This window comes from Blennius ocellaris (genome assembly GCF_963422515.1).
Source record: "Blennius ocellaris genome assembly, chromosome: 1".
NCBI lineage: Eukaryota > Metazoa > Chordata > Actinopteri > Blenniiformes > Blenniidae > Blennius > Blennius ocellaris.
The window spans coordinates 15,867,642-15,892,051 of record NC_137650.1 but is presented as its reverse complement, the minus strand read 5'-3'; the positions used below and the strand labels follow the sequence as shown (position 1 = coordinate 15,892,051).

General features: G+C 43.4%; 1 protein-coding gene across 1 annotated transcript in view; it reads right to left on the bottom strand.

The window, feature by feature from the left end:
- The window catches only part of znf536 (zinc finger protein 536), a gene marked incomplete at its 3' end in the record, with an annotated part of 205,727 nt that overhangs the window by 114,485 nt on the left and 66,832 nt on the right, over window positions 1–24,410 (bottom strand). The gene's annotated exons all lie outside the window — the stretch shown is intronic.

Below are 24,410 nucleotides of genomic sequence, written 5' to 3'. Positions count from 1 at the left end.
AAGGCAAGGCCACCGCTGACGCAAGGCAGACAAGAAGCTAAATACTGCACGCCACTCGGGGATCTTTCATTTTCAACCGATCAATAAGGGCTTATATTTATCAGGGCCTCCGAGCAGCTGCCACGTCTGACAACCTCCACTTCATTTTTGCACTCCTCCTCTTTTCTTTTCTTTTTTTTTTCTCCTCCTCCTTCAGCTCCTCCTCTTCTCTTTCTCCTCTTCCTCCTCCTCACCCTCACCCTCACACGCTAAATTGAGACCCATCGACCATGAAAAGGGGCAGAGACCCTGGATTGCCATTAACCCCCCTCGTGTCACGAGACTGTCTTTCTCACGCACACACACACACACACACACACACACACACACACACACACACACACACACACACACACACACACACAAATGCCCCGGAGATACAATTCTGCTAAAGGTCTGCCTCCCCCATCTTTGAAGAAACATGCCTTATCATTATGGCCTTGGCAGAGACACCAGCACCAGTGTCTTTTGTTCCTCAAGCTGCCCATGCCACCCAAACACACACACACACACACACACACACACACACACACACACACACACACACACACACACACACACACACACACACACACACACACACACACACACACACACACATGTCCTCTCTCTTAAACACACAGGGACAAACAAATATGCGGACACACATTGCCCTGGCACAACCTGGCGCCGCTTTCATTTCCAACCATTTTTGGTACATCTGTTAATTTTTTCCATTCACTTTGCACAAAATTATTTCATATAACAGAAGAAGAGGCAAAAAAAAAAAAAAAAAAATCCAAAAATGACGAGGACCATAAATCTGTGGAACAGTACGAGGAGAGGAGGAAGAGCTGGTTTAGGAGCGGGGGGGTCTGAGTTAAAATAACTGGCTGTCTAATCATCTGCACAACAATATTTGCTGTGAGGCATTCTAAATAGATTATCGCTAGTCCATCTGTGTCATCATTGATTTATAAGGCATTAAGCTGCTTGGGGAAGAGATAGGGCCTCGCCTTCGCTGCTGTTAAAGGGGCTTCTCGTCGGAATCAGGGGCATGGCAATGGAACAAGCGTGCCACTCGTCTAACCTCCCCTTTAATTGTCAGACGAGGAGGAAGTGAAAATAGGACGGACGTAGCTCTTTTTCTTTCCTTCTTTCTTTAAAAGGGAAGTATGAATCCAAAATTTTCTGCTTCTCTTTTTGTTTTGCGATACAAAGGGAAACCGGGGGAGGAGGGGAGGAAGTACAGGAAAAAAAAAAAAAGTGTGGATGGTGGTGGTGGTGATGAGGGGTGAGGGGTGGGGGGTGGGGGGGGGGGGGGGGTGAGAGAGAAAGAAATAGCACACACAAACACACATGCACACATGTAGAAGAGAGGGGGAAAAAAAAAAACAAAACAAAAAAAAAAAACAAGGGACATCATTAACATATGAATGCTATATGCAAATTGTAGAGGGAGAGCAGATGTTGTTGCATTTAATTGACCTATATGTGAATTGCATCCAAACCTTTCAGTGTGTTTGCCGGGCCCCGCTGAGTACAGTTTTGACTGGCTTTTCCATGCAACGCGCCGATATTTTATCACAGTTTAAAACTGAATCAGGGAAGATGGCTACATTTAGAGGGGAGGCACAAAAATAAAGGAGTTGGGTTTCTGTCCCGGCAAACACTTCACATTGTCCTAAAACCAAGCCTCTAACAGGTGGCGGCGGAATATAACGGATGTACCCAAGCATATTTCCCCTTCGATGGCTTTATTTGCTTACTTTTCCACTTTCCTCTGGGGTTATATTGAAAAAAAAAACAACCAAAAAAAAAACTGTCTGATGAGCTGAGAAAATATACTGCATATTGTTATAGATCACCCAACAGTAGATAAAAACGGCTAAAATAGTGAGAATCTGACACTTAAGCTTTATGGCTGGCAGAAAGCTGTGTGTGCGCCTTCTATTGACCGGCCTCCGTTGAGACCCATAAAAACATTAATCACATTTTCCAGAGGTGGTCTTATAGATATGTTCAATGTGAGCATTCATCAGCTCGGTGGGCACTTTTCTTCTTTTTTTTTTTTAACTGAATATGTTTCCATATTATGCAGATCTGAATGTCATTTCAGTACTTTATATGTGTTTTTTTTTTTTTTTTTACCAATCCGACAGGGAAGTGTGTGGATATCCACACACATAAAGCCAATGTGAAGCAATTATCTGTGTGAAGAGCTGGGATGGCCTCTTCTGGACCCTGATCTCTATATTATGTAGTCTGAGTGGGATAAAACGCACACACACACACACACACACACGCACACAAACACACACAGAGGGGATGTGACCCACCATACATCCACAGATGAGGTGTGGATGAGAGAAACTCACTTTAGAAGTCTGATATGAAAACTGATAAATGAATACTGCCGTTTGGAGGAAGTGCATTCACAACAAACATCTCGTTTAACTTTCATTCTCTATTCTCCTTTTTCACACTCTTGCTGTATTGATGCTGCTGTAACATGGAAGTACAACTGCCTACTTTTTAAGTGCATAAAATCACTTTAAAATATCTACACTAAAAGCAGACACACAATAAAGTCTAACAAAGTGACATTATGAAGGTTTTTTGTAAGAATATAAAGCAGGAGTGTTCAAACTTGTCCGGCAAATGTATTCCATTACTTTCTTTCCTACGTTATATTGAAAAGACAGGAATGTGTTGAATATATCACAAGTGAAGGCTGACTTCTGTCTCTGCTTCGCATGTAAAGTTTGATAATGTAGCATGTGATTATGAAATCACAAAACATTTGGGATTAAATTTATGTGATTTCAAGGTTGCATGTTACTGACTCATCAGTGTAATGCAGTAATTGTTTCTTAGTATTAAATCAGTGGTTTTAATTCCCAGCCAAGGCAGAACGCACTCTTCGTTTTTCTTGTTTAAAGTATTCTGAGCTCACCCTGGACATATTTTGTTCTGCAGGTAGGCACAAAGCATCTTCACGCATTTTACGCCGCTGTGTTTGCATGGGTGAGCCATGAAAAACACAGATGCTATTTTCATCTGGGCCTCTGCCTTTTTTTCTTTCTTATTTTTCTCCCTTTCCCCCCTTCCCTCCTTCTGTTTTTCCTCTATTCTCTTGCATCGACCTCCCCTACCTCACCCCCCCCCAACACACACACACACACACACACACACACACACACACACACACACACACACACACACACACACACACACACACACACACACACACACACACATTCTTGGGAATGTCATTAAATTGTATTAAATAGCCTTTTGTCCAGGGGGCAAGGACCACCCGATATATGATAATACATTAAGGCCCCAGTGCAGCAGCCACTGAGCCGAGACCATCTTAAGAACATGCGTTGGTGTGTGTGTGTGTGTGTGTGTGTGTGTGTGTGTGTGTGTGTGTGTGTGTGTGTGTGTGTGTGTGTGTGTGTGTGTGTGTGACTAGATGCCAATATTGAGAAACAGAGGGAAGAGGAAGAAAATAAAAGAAGATGGGGAAGGCTGGACGAGGGAAGTTGTTGTAGAGGGATAAAGCGGGTGAGATGTAGAGGGGGGAGAAAGGAGGGGAGAAAGGAGGGGAGAAAGGAGGGGAGAAAGGAGGGGAGAGAACGAGGTGGCGGTGGCTGCCTGCCTGCGCATGTGGCTCTCTAACAACTGTGACACATACTAATAGAAACATACCTAATAAATTACAAGCTTTCAGGGTCTGGCAAGCTGACATTTCTCTCCGTGCGCGGGACAATTTCATATCTGCGGCGCAAAGTCGAGGGGCTGCTGGACCAAATTGCATCACACAGAGATGCCAGAGGATTAGCATAAAAATTAACACTTAAATTTCAGCTTATTGTCAACCCCACTCCTGCACCGGCTGCCTCACAACAATCAATTCCTCTTAGAAATCTGATTAGATTCCATGACGCTTATTATCCCAGTCATGTCTGCCTGCCCCCTTCAACGACCACACATGCACATGCACACACACACACACACACACACACACACACACACACACACACACACACACACACACACACACACACACACACACACACACACACCGGTGACATAGTGAGACTGCTGCCATCACTGACCAGGAAATTTGTTTAAATGAAATAATAAGAAAATAAATCTAAAGGTGGGTCGTTTCTATTGATGGATGATGTTTGGTTCAGTCTGGTCGCTCATTAAGAGATTTTTGAGTCAGAGAGATCCATCCCTATAAGACGATGTGGCAGATTTTGTGAAGTTCATGCCGCTTGGTGTGTCCACAGGAGATACTCACACCTAAACCCCTGCATTTGTTTGTTCAGAGCAGTGGTTCCCAATGTATTTTCACCAATGTACAAAAGCAGGAGCCTAGCTTAAGGCCCCATGGAATGGAAAACGGAATCGTTTTGTTGTGTTTTCAGTGTCCAATTCCATGACAAAGGTGCACAGTTCCACTGAAAAAGAAACTTTTTGGAAACGGTTTCCCAAAGTGTAACTTTCTGAAAATGCTCCCACTCTGGTCTCTTTGTAGACGCGGAAAATGTTGCTACTCTGCATGCGCACCACAGCCGTAGTTACTAGTTGTTCTGCACATGCTCAATAGCTGGACAATCAGAACAATGTTTCCTCCAGAGTATCATGACTCCCAGTCTACATTCTCCTGGGACTTGGTAGTTTTACAGTTGACAGTCACTGTGATAACAATCCAACTTGGTCGTCTGTCCACAAGAATGTCCATGTACTACCATTGTCAGAGCGTAGTTCTCTGCATGTGTGTGAGATTTCATTACAAAGACAGATAGTAGCAACAACTCGTGGCCCAACATGGAAACTACATCATTTTCAGGCTTTCTGCATTGTTTTCAAAAATGTTGCTGCGTAAACCCAAAACTTTTCTGAAGCAAGAACACATGTACATGTGTTATTTACATTTTCTACTTCACTGCAACACAAATTGCTAACAGGAAGAGTGTGGCCATAGACCTATAGAACTACAATTATATAGAGGTTTATGAGCAGGAATCTACTTCTAGATATATATGTGGTTTGTCTTCTTCTGCGTTTGTCGTGTGTTTGGTCAGTCACAGCACCCCTAAAGGCCTGGTATGTGTACTACATGCCCTGAAGCCTCGTGTTGAGCCGTGTTCATGGTGACGTGTGCACAGAATTTTTTGGGAGAATTTCTGGGGAGAAAAAATATATATATATTTTTTTTTTTTTCGTTGCGTGGATGTACCCTAAATGTTCAGTGGCACTCGTGTCAGGAAATGAAAAGAATGAAAAAAATTACATTTAATCCACAAATTATTAAAAACTAGCCTGACTTTGTTTGCAGTTCTGACCTGACTCTTTAAATGCGAGATCACAAGCCAAAAAACTGGTTCCACTTGATCTGCAAAGTGTCTTATTATAGTTTTTCCATGTGGGAAATGAAGTCCCCCCCCCCCCCCGGGATCCCGGACCCCAGGTTGGAAACCACCAGTTAAAAGCTGTCTCACAGATTTGCCTCGGCTGTATTTAAAACCTAATCTCGCTGTGGTTTTCTCTCATCATTTCCACCTTCCTCTCTCACCACCACCACCATTCAAAATGAACTTTGCAATTTTTTTTTTTTTATGTTTACAGCTGGAACGAGGCAAAGGGTAAAAAAAGTCATTGTGAGATCTCATGAGGCTGTCACAATGAAATATTTGTCAATATCCCTTTCTGTTGAAGCACATTGCACAAGTATGTAGTAAAAAGCACGGCGCGCATTGGGTGGCTTTCGGTAAGACTCTTGATTGTTTAGACAAATGGCATTTCATCGCATCCAGATGTCTTTAAGCTGCGCTCAACCACCACCGTTGCTTTCCAAGGCGCAGGCTGTATGTATACAAACATCTCCTCATAACTGCATTCCTCATCTGGGCCCGCAAGCGTCACGGCCCTCGTCACTGCGCCTGGACAGAGGCTAGGACGCTCCGCGTTTTCATATTTAGATTGTTGAGGTAGGGTCAAAACCCTTTACAAGAGTCGCTGCTCTGCCAGTTGTCTGGATGTACAAAACTCAAAGAAGCGACTCTAAACGGGCCGGAATGGGGGGATTTAAAGCACGTAGAGGCGGTGTTGAGAAATGAGGTAGACCCTGGCCGGCACAGGCGTTATAACAGAACAGCGGTACAAAGGATCCCGAATGAAGACGCCCACGGGGTTGAGAGAAGGAGAGAAGAGCGAGGGAGAAGGGACAAATCGTCTGATGTTCTAAGTGGATAACAACAGCTCCTGCTATGCAGCAGCGGAGGCGCAGAATAATTTAAACCAGCTACCCGGCACCTCCCTCCACTCCCCCCCCTCCCCTCATCTCCTGGCCACTACTCTATTCTTATGTTAACACGGCTAAAGCGGAGTGGGCCACCCAGCAGCACAGAGCAGAAACTTAAGTCCACACTTCAGGAAAAATAATCCACAGCTCGGCCTCCCTCTCTCTCTCCCTTTGCAATGTAACTTTACTCACACACAGGCACAGTGCTTGGTAAGGGAAAGGCTGAAACAGATACAGAGGGAGGGGGTACAGGGGGCAACACATTCACTCTGCCTTTAAAGCATATTACCTTTCAGACAAGAGTTTGAAGAATAATAAACTTAAACTTGGGCTGTTTTCCCCGTTTGGTTAATGCCACGCAGTGGCAAGGCGGGGGCCAGAAGAATTCATAAGTCTTTAAATGCAGAATAAACACTGCTTTCTTTGTTGATGGGAGAGCTACGTTGTGTTTTTTTGTGGCTCTTGCCCCCCCCCCCCCAAAAAAAAAAAACACGCGCACACACACATACACACGCACACACCATAACCCCCTCTCTCTTTTTAGAACCTGATGTTGTGTTTGGTCTCCAAACAGCACATCTGAGGTACACACCTTGCTGATATTTTATAGGTTCAAATCCCCGATAAGGGGAGGGCGGGGGGGGGGGGGGGGGGGGGGTCATATTTTATACCGTCGGTTTATTTTAACGGGGGCTTGTAATTAACGCAGCATGTCTTCTATCTCCCAGCCATCTATGCCAAGGCCTTTATTTAAACAACTTTATTGTGAGATGTTTGCGTTCTCAGCGCTCGGCCGGGGCCCACACACAGAATATTATTTCATACTTCAAGGAGAGGGTGAGGAGGGGGGAGCGAGGAGGGAGGGGGGGGGGCTGGAAGAGTTTACGCTTTGAGCAGTTATTGTTTTTGATTACAGCGAGACTCTTTTTTTTTTTTTCCTTTTTCTTAAATGGATCAAGCCCAGTAACCTTGTGCGCACGCACGCACGCACGCACACACGCACACACACACACACACACACACACACACACACACACACACACACACACACACACACACACACACACACACACACACACACACACACACACACACACACACACACACACAGTCTCACACATCACACACTGAAGGAGAACCTGTTTACAGAAGGGGTGTGCGAACCTGAAGCCTTCGCTCGGGCCAAAAGCACAATCTCAGCGTGATTTATGAGAGTAAAATCACACTATTTATGTCCAAATGAGAGCACTTGTTTAACGCCGCTGCATGCATGCATGCGCTTCATGCTGGAAGGGGAGCTTCTTTCGGAGTGTATGTTTGTGTTCCTGCAAGGTTTAATAGAATTTGATAGGGAGATTGAGTGTTTACATTTAGTGAAAATGACCCTGAGTTAACACAACATTGGACATATATACAGAGCTTGCGTGCAAGCCATCGATGTGTCTTTGAAGGTTGAGCTGTGAGGTACGGGTCCATATGTGTTGATCGTGCTGCTGCTGCTTTCCGGGACTGTTTATTTAGAGATCATCCATGCTCAAGGAGTGTACTGGCTTCACACTGTTGACCAATTCCTGATACTGAAATCTACTTGAGAGAAAACAACGCTCGAGTTTGAAAAGAGAAAGTATGTGACCTCACTAGTTTTCCTTCATAAATCTGAGCCTCGCACAGCAACTTTTTGGGGGGAAACTGACAGTTTTTTTCCTACAGTCCGCCACATTAAATGCACTCAAAATGCAGATAAATTCGCCTTGTAAACACGATGCATTAAGACTCCATGTGAGTGAGTTCAAGAGAACTACCTCAGCTCCTACATGGCGACATAGATGAAGAAAAAAAGAGGCTGTATGTTGGTGGCGTAATTAGATGATCTCCCGCTTGAGCCTGTCTGTGTGTAGTTTGCATGTTCTCCCTTTCCATGTCTCCAGACAAAACTTTGGTTGTTTAATGAGTGCAACTTTTCAAAAATGCTCCATCCAACTCTGTCTGCTACTGCACATGCGCAAGTCTGTCATAAACAGTTCTTCTGCACATGTGCCGTAGAGACACATGCTCAGTAGCTGGACAATCACAACAATGTTCCCTCCAGAGTGTCATGACCCCCAGTCCATGTTCTCCTGGTATTTGGTCGTTTTATAATTGATAGTCACTGTGATAACAATCCAAATGGTCCTCTGTTCATACAAATCTCTGTGTACTCCTATCGTTAATGTTTAGAGCATCTTGTTCTCTGCACGTGCATGTAGTTTCATCACAACATCGCCAACTCGTGGCCCGACCCTGACAATCCAAAATAATGTGTTCACTTGAAATGTTCTTGTGTGAGTGACCTTAATTACCCATGAGTGTAACTGTCTGACTCTGGTGATCCGTTGAAAGTGTAACCTGCAGCAAGACTCTGGGCTGGATCGAGCCGTATGGAAGCTGAATGGATTAGAAGCGATACCACAGCAGTTTGTGAACCACCACAGTGAGAATATTGTTTGAGCCTGAACTTGAATGCAGATCAGATCACACTTTATGACCCATCCATGTCAGAAAACTGTCACAGTTCACAGGGTTCACGTCTTTTTCTCCCCTTTTTAATCATTGTAAATGTTGATGGTCAAGACAGCGATGGCCGTCGCAGCATTAGCCGAGATGTTTATGCACATTTCTGATTCGCCTTTGTTGTTCCTTGCCTGGATGTGGAAGTTTATCATTAAACCAGACAATAAAGCCGATCTAATCTTCACTGCAAGGTTTTATGTACACCTTATTTAAAGTGTCTGTCATAAAAGACAAATCATAAATGGAAAGTAATGGCTGATCGGAGTAATCATGGTTTTAAAAGTGTACACAACCTGTAAGTGTAATTATCATTCAGGTTTGGTCAGTGTAACAATACGTCTAGTTCAGTGGTTTGACCTTCGTACAGAACTCACAGCAGATATTCTATTCTCATCATCTAATAATAGAGTGAGCATGCTTATAATACAATATCTCACAGTGCCTTACAATGTCGGTGCATTACCATGCCTGCTGTCCAGCAGATCAGATGGATCGCAGATTGCCTTGGGGATGCTAAGTTTAGTGTATTCTGCTTTTAGCACATGGAGGAGATTGACAGGAAAAGAAAAAGAAAAAAGAAAAAAGCGTGTGAGAGCGGGGAGAGAATGACTCATGACAAAGGTTGAGGAGCGAACGTGGCTGCTCTGCTGCAGCCTGCTGAGCCTCCAGAAACACCTCACAAACAAACGGATTTCAATAGAGAGCAAGTGCACGGCACTGCTGCCGGTGCTGCCGTGCACAAAGACGACTGCGCAGCCTTTTCTAGTCGGGCGGCACACGCATGTGCTGCAGGACTGAAGGGTAAATAAGTTGCTTTTAACAAATGGCAGCCGCATCCTGCTCTGTTTGTCAATGCTGACTTTCAGCCACTATATTCCTTTTTAATAACGGGAATCCCAAAGGGACAAATCCGAGAGCCAGAGAATCAATGAGTGAAGCTGAACGGGCTGGTCACACATCGACGAGCTTGCAAACATTGTGCGTGCTGTGTGGTACGTGCACACATGAACTCAGGTACACACTTTTTAAAGGGCTGTCCTGCGTACCTTGTTCCCCCTGTCTCACTACATCCAAAAGGGGAACAGAAGAAAACATTCAGCTTCCTAAACCTGAGTGATTACAAGTATTCTGGTAAAAAAAGAAATATTGAATGGCTGCTTTTAATTGGGGACTTCTCAAGGATGGCTCCAGTCTTTTACAGTGCAAATCTGAAGTCCCTGTTCCCCCTCGTTCCTAACCTTTACATGTAATCTCTGTGGAATCACTCTTAAATGACCTTTTATCCTTGTGAGCATTCATTGATGAAATAAAGGGCAAGTTGGCTGAAAGTAAACGGTGACTTTGAAGCTTATGGGCACCATTTAATGCAAAAAAATAAAATAAAAAAGGAAACAAGGAACCGTATTTGGGGCTTTATACGATCTGTTTTACGCGACAACAGTTTCAAGTAAAAGTAGTACACTTTGGCTGGGTTTTGGCTGTTCGTTTACAAGACGACTGTGTTTCCAGTTTCTGAAAGCAACACATTTTAAAAGACGCAACAATTCTGGAATGAAGAGCAATGTTCATGGCCTATAACATTTACCAAACCATCACCTCTTAGTAGATGTGACTAATTTCTTGATAATACCATTTGGTAGAAACAAAAATTACCGTTACTTCAAGAGCCAAGGGAAACTAATTAAGCTATTTATCCCATTTCTCAGATGCAGGGAGCCCCTGGGAGTCAAGGGTCATGCTCATGGACACACAGTGACATTTCCACTGTGGGACTGAAACCTGCAAACTCGTAAATCCCACCTCTTTAGCCTCTAGGCCACCACTGCAATCCATCCGATGGATGCAGTTTGGAGTTCAGCGTCTTGCTCGATTACATTTAACAAGGAATCAAACCTGCTTCACTGATTGAGACGAACGTTCTACCAGCCAACCCACAGCCACTCACAAAAAGAAAAAAAAAAGTATCATTCAGTGAGGTTAAGGCCTTTCAATGCTTCTTTTACTGGATGTAAGCAACACATAATAATGTTATTAACATCATTGTCTTATAATAGTAATCAAAACACATCTACTAAATCCAGGGTGTACCATGCCCTCAGCCTGGAGCTGGGATTGGCTCCAGCACCCTTCGACCTTGAACAGGATATAAGAAGTATAGAAGATGGACAGATGGATGATTGGATGGACAGAAGGACTCGCTCAACTCTGCAGATCCTTACACTCAACAGATCTGTTGCTGGGAGGAAACCAGCCTGCTACAGGAAACGGCTCATAAAACGTGGATCTTGCTCTGGAGACGCTAACCTCAGGGCTGCTGGCTTCTGGAGTGATTTTTAGGATTTACTCTTGTTTAAGACACATCCCCCCAAAAATGTAACTAATCTGCACTGCCAGTGATGTCCAGTTCAGTCTTCTTGGACATTTTATACAATCATTCCATGACCGCTGAAATAAAGAAAGCCGTTTTTCAGTTTGTAGGACATCGGTGGGTCGATTCCTTGTCTCATCTTGACCATGAACCAAAGTGTCTTTGGGCAAGACGGTGAGCTGCAATTCAACCCTTGATGGTGTGGGAGCGCACTGAATGATGGCTGTCTGTGTGAATGAAGCGCACGGACACTGCGATGAGACATATGAGTACAGTTAATAAAACATTTTAACTATGTTTAGAAACAATGTGGGGATTGTTTAAAACTGCGACCGGAGAGACCGAAGTCTGTGAGCAGGTGGAAGAAATGTGGAGGAGGCTGGAATGCAGAAATAATATCAATCGTGAAGGTTGAGGTCAACAGTCTGAGGCAAAGATACTCATTTTCACAGAAAAACACGAGATAAGTTTACAGACAAAGAACGGAGGAGTTGGGCTCATCCCCATTCCTCTTCTTCGCTACAGTTTCTCTCTTTCCCATCCTGGTACTCCCACATCTATTGTTCTGCCCCAACCACCCCCCCCCCACCCCACCCTCAGGAAGGAGGAGGTAAAGTGAGATGTAGACACTTCTTTAGCCTGACAGAGGCCAAACAGATCGAAGTCACAGAACCTCACTGCTGGAAAAGCCACAAGCTGGGAACTTCTGATCTTGCTGTCCTGCCAAATCATTTGTCTTTAGTATCTTATTGAAGAAAAATACCGACTGAATGAGAAAATGAGACGTTTGTATGTAACCATCTGTGTTTTCTGTGTGACGACAGACAAACTTCCCTAACTGCCTTTGTTCCAAAAGTGCAAGAAAATCATAACTTCTTAAGTTGACTATTCACGACACACAAATCCCAAAGTGCTCTCTGAGGCTGACGAGCCGAGCAGGGATGGTGGCCGTTCACCAGAGCGCCATCGATCGTACCTGGATCCGCCAAACTCTCCACTGTGTCATTCAAACCTTTTCAATTTTTAATCACCAGCTCCAACATCAGAACAAGTCTGTCACACACACACACACACACACACACACACACACACACACACACACACACACACACACACACACACACACACACACACACACACACACACACACACACACACACACACACACACAGATGTAAGATTCAGTTTCAGCTAAGCTCCATGCAATATTTAAAAAATCTAAAACCAAACATTTCTAACTCTCAATGCCAGCTGACAAATAATATTAGGATCTACATGCATGCTGAGACAGTGTGTGTGTGTGACTGTTCTAGTGTGTGTGTGTGTGTGTGTGGGTGTGTGTGTGAAGCATATAAAACCATGTGCCTTCACCTGGCCCCCTGTCTTGGGCCCAGCTTCAGACTGTAGCCAGTTTTGACCTTGGGCTCCGCCATATTCATTACATCATTAAGTTACCTCTTCATTAACTTTTCATTGTTTATAGAGGAGGCGCTGGGAAGGAGAATAGATAAGAGTGGGGGGGTGATGGTTAGGGCTCTTTATCAAAACACATTCTATCCACTGCTGGGGCAAGTCGGCCCGGTTCCGCCCCTGCATCTGAAACGTGCATTTTACAATAGCAAACACTGGAGTTGAAGAAGAAAAAAAGGAAGCGTTGAGGTTCTATATGATCTGCAACATCATCCACCCATTCATCCGTCTCCCTGCAATCTGATCGTGAACATATTTGTGAGGGCTGGCCTTGTAGCCACCAGGCGCTGTTGTGCTTCCACACCACTCGAGCTTTCTGTCATTAGCGATGCATCGCCCCGGCAGCACACACAGATTGTGTTCAAAAAAAAAAGAAAAAGAAAAAAAAAAAAAAACTGTCCATGCCAACCAGCATCTACCATAGCAAGCCAATTATAAATGGCAACTCACTATACAGCAATACTCCCTCGCCCTCCCTCCCTCACTCACTGTGTTTTAACAGTGGTGTCTGGCTAGACTCCACGGCTTCTCTTGAATAACAGGGGTAGATGTCCCCTCGTGTTACAAGCTGCTGATCGCTTGTTAGTTCACACTTTTTTACACAGAGAGCTCAGAGGGAGGAGGCGAGCCATTGGCATGCAGACATCTCCACCTCGGTCTTTTATTTTCGTTCCAGACTGTAAAGGTGAGGCGGTGTTTCTGAGGGGAAGGTGCGGTGGATTTAGTCGTAATTAAATACAAAAAAACGTACGATATGGGGAAAAGACTCTTGGATTGGAAACGGCTTTTTCTGAGAGAAACATGACGGGGAGGAAAAATGCTCATCGGAGGTGTGAAGCGAGTTCGACACCAAAGTGATCAAAAAGGAAACAAACCAAAATCGGCTGCCGTCAAAAGGGTGTGGACTTTCTTCAATCTGCCAAAATATTACAGCGAAGCCAAGCAGGGCACACACACACACACACACACACACACACACACACACACACACACACACACACACACACACACACACACACTCTCCGTCTCTCTTAAGGCTCCCACAAATCTGCGCGATTCTCGGCCGTCGGGGTGGTGAAAGTCTTCACGCTGTTCACAACTGTATGAGACCTTAAATAATTGTTTTTGCAGACTGTGCGAGCACACACTGTGCCGACTCGTCGTGATCACACCATCGCGTCAACGCGGATCGACGTGGTCACGCAAGAATGAGACGTCATAAGCGTGCGCCATCCATTCGGGAAAAATAAAGGCGCTGAACATGGACGGTCCGCCTCGGCGGTATTCTTATCATTGGAGACAAATTCTAACAAGTCAATAAGTAATTCTTCTTTGATGTCCCACATTGTTCTAATCGCCACTGGAGCCCGTGTTTCACTATTCGTCGGTCAGCGTGGGTCTGAGCGTGTACCCAGTGCTTTTCTGGTGCCATGCGGATAACTGAATCATGTCATACTGCATTTCTATTGGTTATAAGATGACGTATTCAGATTCGCTGCTACGACTCCTCAAATATCAGACACAATCTGTTAATGGTCGCGGACTCCCAACCAACCGTTCAGCCGTCTATGCACCGATGCAATGATGGTCTCAGACAGTCGAGAATCGAAAATAGTGCCATAAGAAGCTTTAAATTCACCTTTTAACATTTTTTTCTTTTTTATGTTGCAAAGTGTACATGATGAAAATGTCCATATTGGTCCACAAATAGTACTGACAATGGCTACAATCTCAACATAAAGTCAATATTAATGAAAAAAGTGCTATAGCTGTTGCATCATGGGTGTTTTTACAAGCTAACTCTGGCGGGGAGCTATCTTTCTTGGGAACATCACTGATATCTCAGCTCAGGTCTGAGCGTTTTTCAGTTGTCGGCAATTCTTGAGAAATATGTTTTAAAGAAAATCAACGATTTCTCAGGATATTATACAATCTGCTTGGTGGTTTGGTGGGCTCGATTGGAGCCTCTTATTGGCTTTATGTTTGACACTCCTATTCAAGATCATTTCTTTTTCAGGTTTTCTTAAAAAATGTGCCAAACTAAATCAGACAGCTTCAGTGCAGGTAAAACCTTGGCTTCACTCTTGGGGCTTCTCCCCAATCTCCAATCTCTCTCTCTCATTTAACAAGCACAGTTTACCGCAAACAATGACTACTGTTGAGTTGTGAAATTCTGATTATGTGTGACTGTCCCGTGCTGGTTCAGATGGGGATGAAGTTCGTCCAATCGATGGAGAATAGAAGAGGAGAAACGAGAAATACAGAAGGAATCCAGTCCCAGATCTGTGCAGCAGCGCTGTGATGAATCATCGTCAGTTACAAAGCAGTTGCACACCGAGCTCCTGTCTCCAATGTGTATTTTCTGTGACTTGAAATGTGCTCCTCCAAATGGTCCCTGATGCTCAGATCTTTGAACTGTTTGTTAGTGGACACTTCAGACGAGAGATTCTTATTTCCACTGAGCTTATTTCCACTCACCCAACAGCACAACACCCAAGAAGATGGACGATCAAGCCAATGACAAACACGACTGACATGAATTGTCAGAACTGAAGGAATCAGACTGATTTCAAATTAATTTCATGTGTTCAAGCTTTACTTCTTCTACAGTATAACAACAATGACACAATATAGTGCAGCCGCACAATACGTTGTAAATTTTTAAAATGTAAATAAACATTTTTTGTCACGATGTAAACGTACGTAACATACATATTACAAAGGACTGAACGAGCTGCAATGTATATATGATCTTCATGTCAACATATTTGTCCAACCTGGAGGAGTGCTCCTATTTGAGACGCAAGCCCACGAAATCAAAACAAACAAAACACAAAACTCAAAAAAATTATAAGAAAAATGTTTTAAACAACAAACCCTAAAAATATCAACCACTTTTTGTAAAGTGGAGGGAACGAAAAAGAAAACTACCATCAGGAAGAACAAATATGAAATGCAAAGTTAATATATTTATTATACTATTATCACGGTATACGTTAGTATCATCATACGCAATACTAACATGTATTTTAACATGTATGTGAACACGCATTATATCACATATTATTTAAATACCATTTCCTGGTGTTATTCCTACACATTTTATTTTACTTGCTTAGCTTTATTTATTTATCATCTCTCCCATGTTATGTGTGACTTTTTTAACTGTGAAAAGTGCTTTATAAATAACCTTTACTTATTTACTTTTTTACTTACTATTAATTAATGTTTCATTTATATTACTGTTGTTTTATATTCCTGCCTTATATTAATTTATCCTTGGTTTGTCTCATTGTTGCTATGTCAGTCTTCTGTGAAGCCATTTGTATTGTATCAACATGCATGGACACTGCTCTATAAATAAAGTTTAACTGATTGATTATGCTAAACTATATGACACAAGATACGTCATGAGAGCACTTCTTCACAGTCTTGGTTCATGCCAGTAAATGACGAAAAAAAGGGAAAATAATGAAATTATTCATTATTATGTGAAGTATCAGGTGTGGTAGGTGGTAGATACACACACACACACACACACACACACACACACACACACACACACACACACACAACCACACAGCGGCAGGTTGGATAAATCAGTACAGAAGATGGATGGGAGCAGAATGAATGTGGGAAAGAAAACACACATTCATACCACACACAATCACTCGGCTGATGTTATCTTGCAGGTTTCGCAGAGAAAATAACAAGTGTAAATACAGCTGTTTGACTCTTGTTTTCAGTCAGGTTTATTGTGGGAGCAAATGAGTTGTGGAGGATCTGGCAACCAAAACTAAAACGTTGGATCAACAAAATGAAAAGAGAAATCGAGATTCTTCTTTTCTGAAGCAGTTATTATCCCGTACTGCTACTGAAAAACTAGATTTAATTTAAGGTTGAATCTATTATCATTAGAGAACTTTAGGGAACTTATTGGGTGACAAGCACAGAGTATTTATTGGTGTACTCCAGGTTGGGCATGAGAGAATGTTTTCAGGTAATAGAATAAATAATTATTAGGCTTCGTGGTCTGAAGTGGCCACAAAGAGATGGAAGCACCTGAAACAACAGACTCCACTGCGGTACAACCCACCAAGAGCCAACAGAGGTAGAGAGGCCTTGGTCTTCATGTTCACTGTGATCTGCATGAGGAAAACTCAACTATCGCTTCATAAACAGCCTGACATAGAATGTCACAGAACATGAATGAGTTTTCAGATCAGATGGTTTCAGTTTTGGGGGATCTTTCGACACATAACATGCACCTTGTTTTCTTCTCTGTCTAAGAAACAGAGATGCCTCAAAGCATTACTGTCAAGCTGATCTCTGATTACACCATTTTAACCTCTTTTCTCCCTCAAGCCTTCTGGCTGTATTCACACATTCATGTTTGAGATTTTATTTGGGGGACAGATATTTGAAAGCAGTCAAGTGCTGGCATAAAAAGCACAAGTTATATTTTTTTTAATGAAACAATTTCACTTTGTTTAAAAGGAGATTTTCTTAGCATTTCTAATGAGCGATATCACAGAGAATCATTGTCAACTTCCAGGTTATAGATATGAGCTTTTTATCCCCACGGATTTATGTCAGAGCCGGTTTCACTCAATAAATAATGTAATTTGATAAATTATATCAGTTGCGTCCAAACGGCTACTAGTGTCTTTGATTGTGACAAGCTAACTAGTATCAGGCTAACCATTGTGCTAGTTAGCATTAGCTTCCATTCAGATGTCAAATGTCTACCATTTCAATTTAAAAAAAAAAAATTTTTTTATATTGAATCCTATTGAAAACATACCTTTAACCACATTTAGACAAATAGAAGACTCTATAACAGCGTCCAAATGAATCTTGATCGAAGCTACCCTTAATGAAGGATCAATTCCCAAATTGAAATGTTAGAACGTGTGAAAATGATTCCAAAGTTCTCCACAATATGTTGACTGTTAAAGCTAACTGGCTCGAAGTAATTCAGCTAAACTTTAGAAGTACATCCCAAATACATTTTGAATGAATCTCGACCCTAATCCTATGTACAAAAGGTTCATGCTAATACCTAACAAGGACTGACTCAAAGCAATTTGGCTAAACTTTTGGAACACATCCCAAATACATTTTGAATTTGATTAGAAATACGAAAGGCACTATCACATATTCAACATGATTTCTTTAAAATATATTGAAAGTCAAGTTGAACTTCACCAATGCAACATTGGAGTATAAGTACAAAAGGCTAATGCTAACAGCTCACCTTGATTTGAAGCACAAGTGGTGTTTCATTACAGATGTGGATGGTTTCCACAACTGTAAATATAAATAGTGACTAAAGCATAGAGGTGAGGACTCGGATCAATAGCGTTAGCGCTAACGCCATGTACAGCGTGTCGTCATTAGACCACACGCAGACCTCACACGTACCCACAGCAATCAGAGAGCCTTCGCTATCTGACAGAGAGCACCACTAGGGAAATGAGGCAGTGTGTGTGTGTGTGTGTGTGTGTGTGTGTGTGTGTGTGTGTGTGTGTGTGTGTGTGTGTGTGTGTGTGTGTGTGTGTGTGTGTGTGTGTGTGTGTGTGTGTGTGTGTGTGTGTGTGTGTGTGTGTGTGTGTGTGTGTGTGTGTGTGTGAGGGAGAGAAAGACCTCCGAGCCCTTGGGATGGTGTGTCACATAAGCTCCATCACAAGGCTGCTTTATTGAGCCTGGCATGGGTCAGACCCCCACTGTCATCTTCAAATATGCCTGCCACCTGCTCACACACACACACACACACACACACACACACACTCACACACACACATGAATATGCACTCATGTACATGCTCACACATCCATATCTGTTCACGCCGGCCATACCCAACACGCTCATGCATACACAAACCGGCACACATGGCTTGAAAAGAATTCATCTGGTGTTTTCTAGTAATTGCAACAAAAACACCAAATCTGGACGTGTCACGTTCATTTCCCAAGACCCCAGAAAGGAGGGCTAATTTCAAACAGCCCCCCCCCTTTTTCACTCTACAGACTTCTGTCCTTTTTCTCCCCCCTCCCTCCACACGCTCCCTTCTTTTTCTTCTTCTTCTTTTTTCATCCTCTCATTTCAGATGGGAAAAACCCGACAGCCTTTTATACAGCGGCCAGTTTTGCAGATGGTTATTTGCTTAAGAGACACAAAACTGAGTGAGATCTTCATTTGTGTACCTCGGAGAGTGTTCATACCACTCTGCTTTCAGATTCCACACGTCTAAGATATATACGCCTGGGCCAGCCGTGCCAGCCACCGCCGTGAATTAGCAATAAGATTTGCAATCACTCTTGACTGCGTAGGCAAAGAGGATTTTTCTATTTTGATAATTTCCCTTACGATGTAGTGCTTTTGTGGAAATGCACTTACGCACGTGTGCGTGTGTGTGTTTTCTCTCCTCACATGCATGACTGTGTGTCAATCATATGCGTGTGTGTGTGTGTGTGTGTGTATGTGTGTGTGTGTGTGTGTGTGTGTGTGTGTGTGTTCCCTGATGGAGATAAGTCTGAGTGGTTAGGAGGGAACAGATGTCAGCTGGTGTCGGCTGCCAGGAAGATTGAACAAAGCCAATCACGTTGCCTTCCTGTCCAAAAAACGCATGGCAGAGGGAGACCTGCATCTAACAACAATTTGTGGCATTAACTCTGAGCATGCCACCCTGCCTGCAACTGTCAGTGCTCACGCGCACACACACACACACACACACGCGCGCGCGCACACACACGCAAGTCACTATCATCCTGTTTGGAATAAATACGGTAAACAACTGGTGTGAGATATAAAAGATTGCAGGGTGAGCTAACAAAATGGCGTCTGTAATGTGATCTGCCCTTGTTGCTACAGTAGCTTAATCATTCATAAGCCTGCATGGTGGGAAGACTGGCAGGAATTATCCAATCTCTACCTGGTTTCCTCCGCCACGTATCATTCATTAAATCCCACGTTTAGATGCTCAGAGGCGTGTGTTGTAGGGTTTGTTTTTTTTCCCCTTAGTAGCAGCTAAAGCTAATGATCAACTAATGAACAACACATTTAAATTCTAACTGAATGCTTCAGTAAATGAGAATAATTATGTTCTTTCTATTTTTGATTGGCTTTACACTGATCAGCCATAACATTATGACCAGTTGAAGTGATCATCCACGGCTGCAACTCTCATGTGTTTGATTCTAAACCCACACTCACTGCGAGGCTAATGGTAGTTTGCTAGCTTTCATGGCAGCGTCACCTATATCAGCTTGGTGTTAGCGTTGTGTTTTGTCTGCTACTGTTACAAATGTGTTTAAAAAAATTAGGTTTTGATATTTTTTTAAATTTGCTTGGTGGTTTGACTATAGATTAGAGCCAATTTTGGCCCTTGGCCCTTATGTTCGATACTCCTGGGTTAACCTAATGTATATTTCTTTTGAAAATCTGTAGTATTATCTCAAACTACTTTAAAAGCTGCACTGATTATTGTACAACATATATTATTTCACAGCATTTATGTCATGATTGTTGCAGTTATTAACAAATACTGAAAATAGCTATTATTAGCTTTTGGTCCAGTCTTTGGTCCAGTGATTGTGGGGGTGGGTGAGGTTATTATGGAATTAATGTAAAGGTTCTTAGTTCAAATGGCCTTTTTCTTAATGTTATGTATGCTTGAAAATTAAATAATTAAAAAAAACCTTTATATTTGAGCGTTGTTTGCAAAAAAAACTGTGATGACCAGCTGAATCTGATCATGTGTGGGCTGTTGGCAGTCTGCAGTGGTCACAGTATGGTGACGAGGTCCTGGCGGCCCGAGGAACATGGGGAGTGAAAGCAGGCCTGTGTTGTCTGATTAGATGGCGATTTAATGCTGATTCTGATTAAAACGACTTTAGAATAATGGCTATAATGTCATGGCTGATCTGGCCCGTTTCCTCACTTGTCCATCCCACACAACCTTATAAAGTTCTTTCATGCGGCAGGATAAACGTGCAAAAGCTAATTTGGGAGAGAAGCAGAGAGATGTTAATTCTTTGAAAAGAGGAGGGTGAGTCATGCAGAAAAGCATATTTACCGCGTATCATAAACAACAGGGACTGGTGAGAGAGAGGCTAACATATGAGCACACGCACGCAGAAAGGAAAAAAAAAAAGAATATCCAAATGAGAAATGTTAGAAACGTCCCCGGTCGTTACCATTTTTTATTTTACAATCTGCATGCGATGAATGAGAGGCCTGGGAAACCACAAATTCCCCGTCTTTCTCCGGAGCCAGAGTTTAATCTCCACGATGGACAGAGCTGGCGTTTCTGAGCAGTGGTACGGTTTGTCCCAGCAGGGTAGGAAAGACACACACACACACACACACACACACACACACACACACACACACACACACACACACACACACACACACACACACACACACACACACACACACACACACACACACACACACAGATCTCTGATGGGCAGCAGGACTCGAGGGCCGAGCTGTTATGGCTGGTCCAACGGGCAGGGTGCTGAAATGGGACCGCTCTGGGACCGAGATGCCTCATTTAGGCCGAACGCACAGAAGTTCAAAACCGACTGAACCAACTCGAAAGTGAAGTGGTCGGCGTGTGATCCCGTCCAGACTTCATCACACTGCCCCATCTTCGCAGGGAACGCCGAGAACCAGGAGGAGAATGGCTAAGCAGCCACTTTTGAGTCAACAGAGACATATCCAAATGAGTGTGGTGTGTCTGTGTGTGTGTGTGTGTGTGTGTGTGTGTGTGTGTGTGTGTGGTAGTCACCATGGCATCTTAGCCTTGACTGACAGATCCTTAGAGATTGTCTGTAACAAATCTGTTGATCTTTGACCTTCCTACTGAGTTGTAAAAACCACTCTCCATTTCCCTTAAGACTTTACCAGCCTGCCCAAGAAGTGTGTGTGTGTGTGTGTGTGTGTGTGTGTGTGTGTGTGTGTGTGTGTGTGTGTGTGTGTGTGTGTGTGTGTGTGTGTGTGTGTGTGTGTGTGTGTGTACATGCCTTGTTTGTATGTGTATGTGTGGTGTAACCCTGAGGTTAAAGAGCAATCTGCAGCCAATTAAGCGCTTCACTAGGAGGGCCCTGCTTCTATGAATGAGAGGAATGCTCTGCGAGCTTAAGAGAGAGGGACTTGACTGAGTGCTTTGAAAGCAGTGTGTGTGCATATATATACACGAGTGTGTGTGTGTGTGTGTGTGTGTGTGTGTGTGTGTGTGGTAATTGTGTGTCTTGGCTGCAGCGTTTACAGTGCAGGTTTGTGTGCTGGTAACAATTAGGTGTCAGGGAGCTAATGTAAGGGTTTAAAAGTTCACCACAGACGGAGGAGTGGGTGAAAAGAGAAACGTTCACGAAAAGTGACTCCAGACTGAGACGGATTTAAAACACAACAGGTGGCTGAAATGACCCGAAAGAACTGCAGTTTTTTCATTATCAAATGATATTAAAGGTTAAAAAAAAGAAGCAAGTCTATATGTTTTTAGTCAGATTGTATGTTCTTAAAGAATCTCTGGTGCTTCCGTCTTTAATTTCATGACGTTTCGTGAGTGAAGCTCCATTCGGCACATGCCGACTGGATTTCTTGATAAACTGGGCAGTCGGACAAGAACACTCCTCTACATCAACAATCCCTTCTCAATATTCACAACAAAAATCCTAGTCGACATCCCAGTAGAGTCATTAGGCTGGCCATAACTAAAGCCTGTACCTTTGGTCGCCCTTCATTTCAGTTTTCTGCTGCAAAGAAAGTGAAATCATCTGCACCAGACCTGAAAACCTTCTATATTTATCCTACAAATGTATATATTCCACAAATATCCTGCACTGGGAGTCATGACACTCTGGAGGAAAGGTGGTTCTTATAGTCCAGCTACTGCGCATGTGCACAACCAACCGTTACTACGGCCGTGGTGCACATGTGCAGTAGCAGCGTTTACACAATCGATGACCAGGAGCTTTTCTATAAAGTGTCGTTTTCGGAGTGTTTTGGAATAAGTTCCACCTTGAAAGCCACTTTCAAAAAGTTTCCAGTGGCTCCGAACACTGTTGTCAAATAAACGGACACCCGGAACGACAGTTTTGCATTTTTACTTGAAATGATTGTCGTGTAAACAGGCCCTAGATATATGTCACTGTAAACACTGTAAATAATAGTTTATTTCTTTGCAGGTTGTGTTTTGTTATGCATGTATATATTTGTTTCTGTGCTGATCTTTATGCCTCATCACTGCTCCTTGTTCAGGCCGTCATCGTAAATAAGCAGTTCTCAATTAACCTGCCTGGTAAAATAAAGGTGAAATGAATAAAAGAAACACATTTCTTTGTAAAGAAATGTGACATTGGCCAAAAACTAAAGCCTAAGTATGATGATTACATTGAATCTCTAAAAGCCGCACATTTGTCCCAGGATGCATGTGCTGTACACGACAGTGGATTCACAGACGTGGATATTCTTATAAACTTGTAATTTTTTTGGTTTTCATGGAATAAAAGTATGAATAATAACCCTTGAGAGCAGTAAGGAGTAGCTGGAGAAGAAGGGAAGGAGTGAGGAAGCCTGTCCCGCTCTCCTTCACCTGCCTACTCCCCCCGACAGACCCTCCCCCCCGCCTCCCCCGGCCATCCATCAGTGGGCGAGCAGAGAGGATCGGGGCCCAGAGTAATGAGCCATAAGCCCCCTTACACGTGTTGATGCGCCACTAAATAAGATCCATTTACCTAGACTGCTGCCACCGCCGCACGCCAACCACTGCAGGAGAGAGCGTCACCCTTATGCGACCCCCCCCCCACACCACCACCACCACCATCACCATCACCATCACCCACCCAACCCATCCCACACACACACACACACACACACACATACATAGCCCCCAACTGAGAGCTGGGCAGACTGGCTGCTTCTATGTGCGTGTGTGCGTGTGTGCGTGTGTGTGTGCGTGTGTGTGTGTGTGTGTATGTGTGTGTGTGTGTGTGTGTGTGTGTGTGCATGTGCGCCTGTGGGCAGGGAGTACAGCATAGTGATCCGGTTTCACAAGACAGACAGAAGCAATTGTTCTCCAGTTACAGAGTTTTCTCTGAGACTTGAGGGCATCACTGTCAAGTGTCGCGGCCATCAGGGAAGTCTCACTTTAGACGATTACACTCGATCCCGTCTGTGTGTGTGTGTGTGTGTGTGTGTGTGTGTGTGTGTGTGTGTGTGTGTGTGTGTGTGTGTGTGTGTGTGGTGGCAGGGGAGACCACAGTGTGACCTCCACTGCCTGAAATGATCCACACTGAGGGTTACTGACTTCCTTTCTGCATGACTTTGTATTTCTGTGTGTCGTGTGGTTTTCCCACCCCTACACAGGGAACTTTGTATACTAGTGGGGTCTGAGTCACATTATGGGTGTCAAAGATGTCCTTGAAAATGAGATGAATTTGGTAAAGGTTTAATGCCATATGTGTGTGTTTTCAAGGAACAAGGAATGGAAACAATGGAACAAGGCTCCATGTACCTGACATTTTCTATATGAAAACTCGGAATTTTTGTTGCATTTTGCAGTCCGTTTACACAACAACCCTCGGAGACACCGATAACACAACTTTTCAAAAACGCCCCGACTCTGTCTCCAGAGAAACGGGGAAAACACAACTTTCCCAAAACACTGCAAC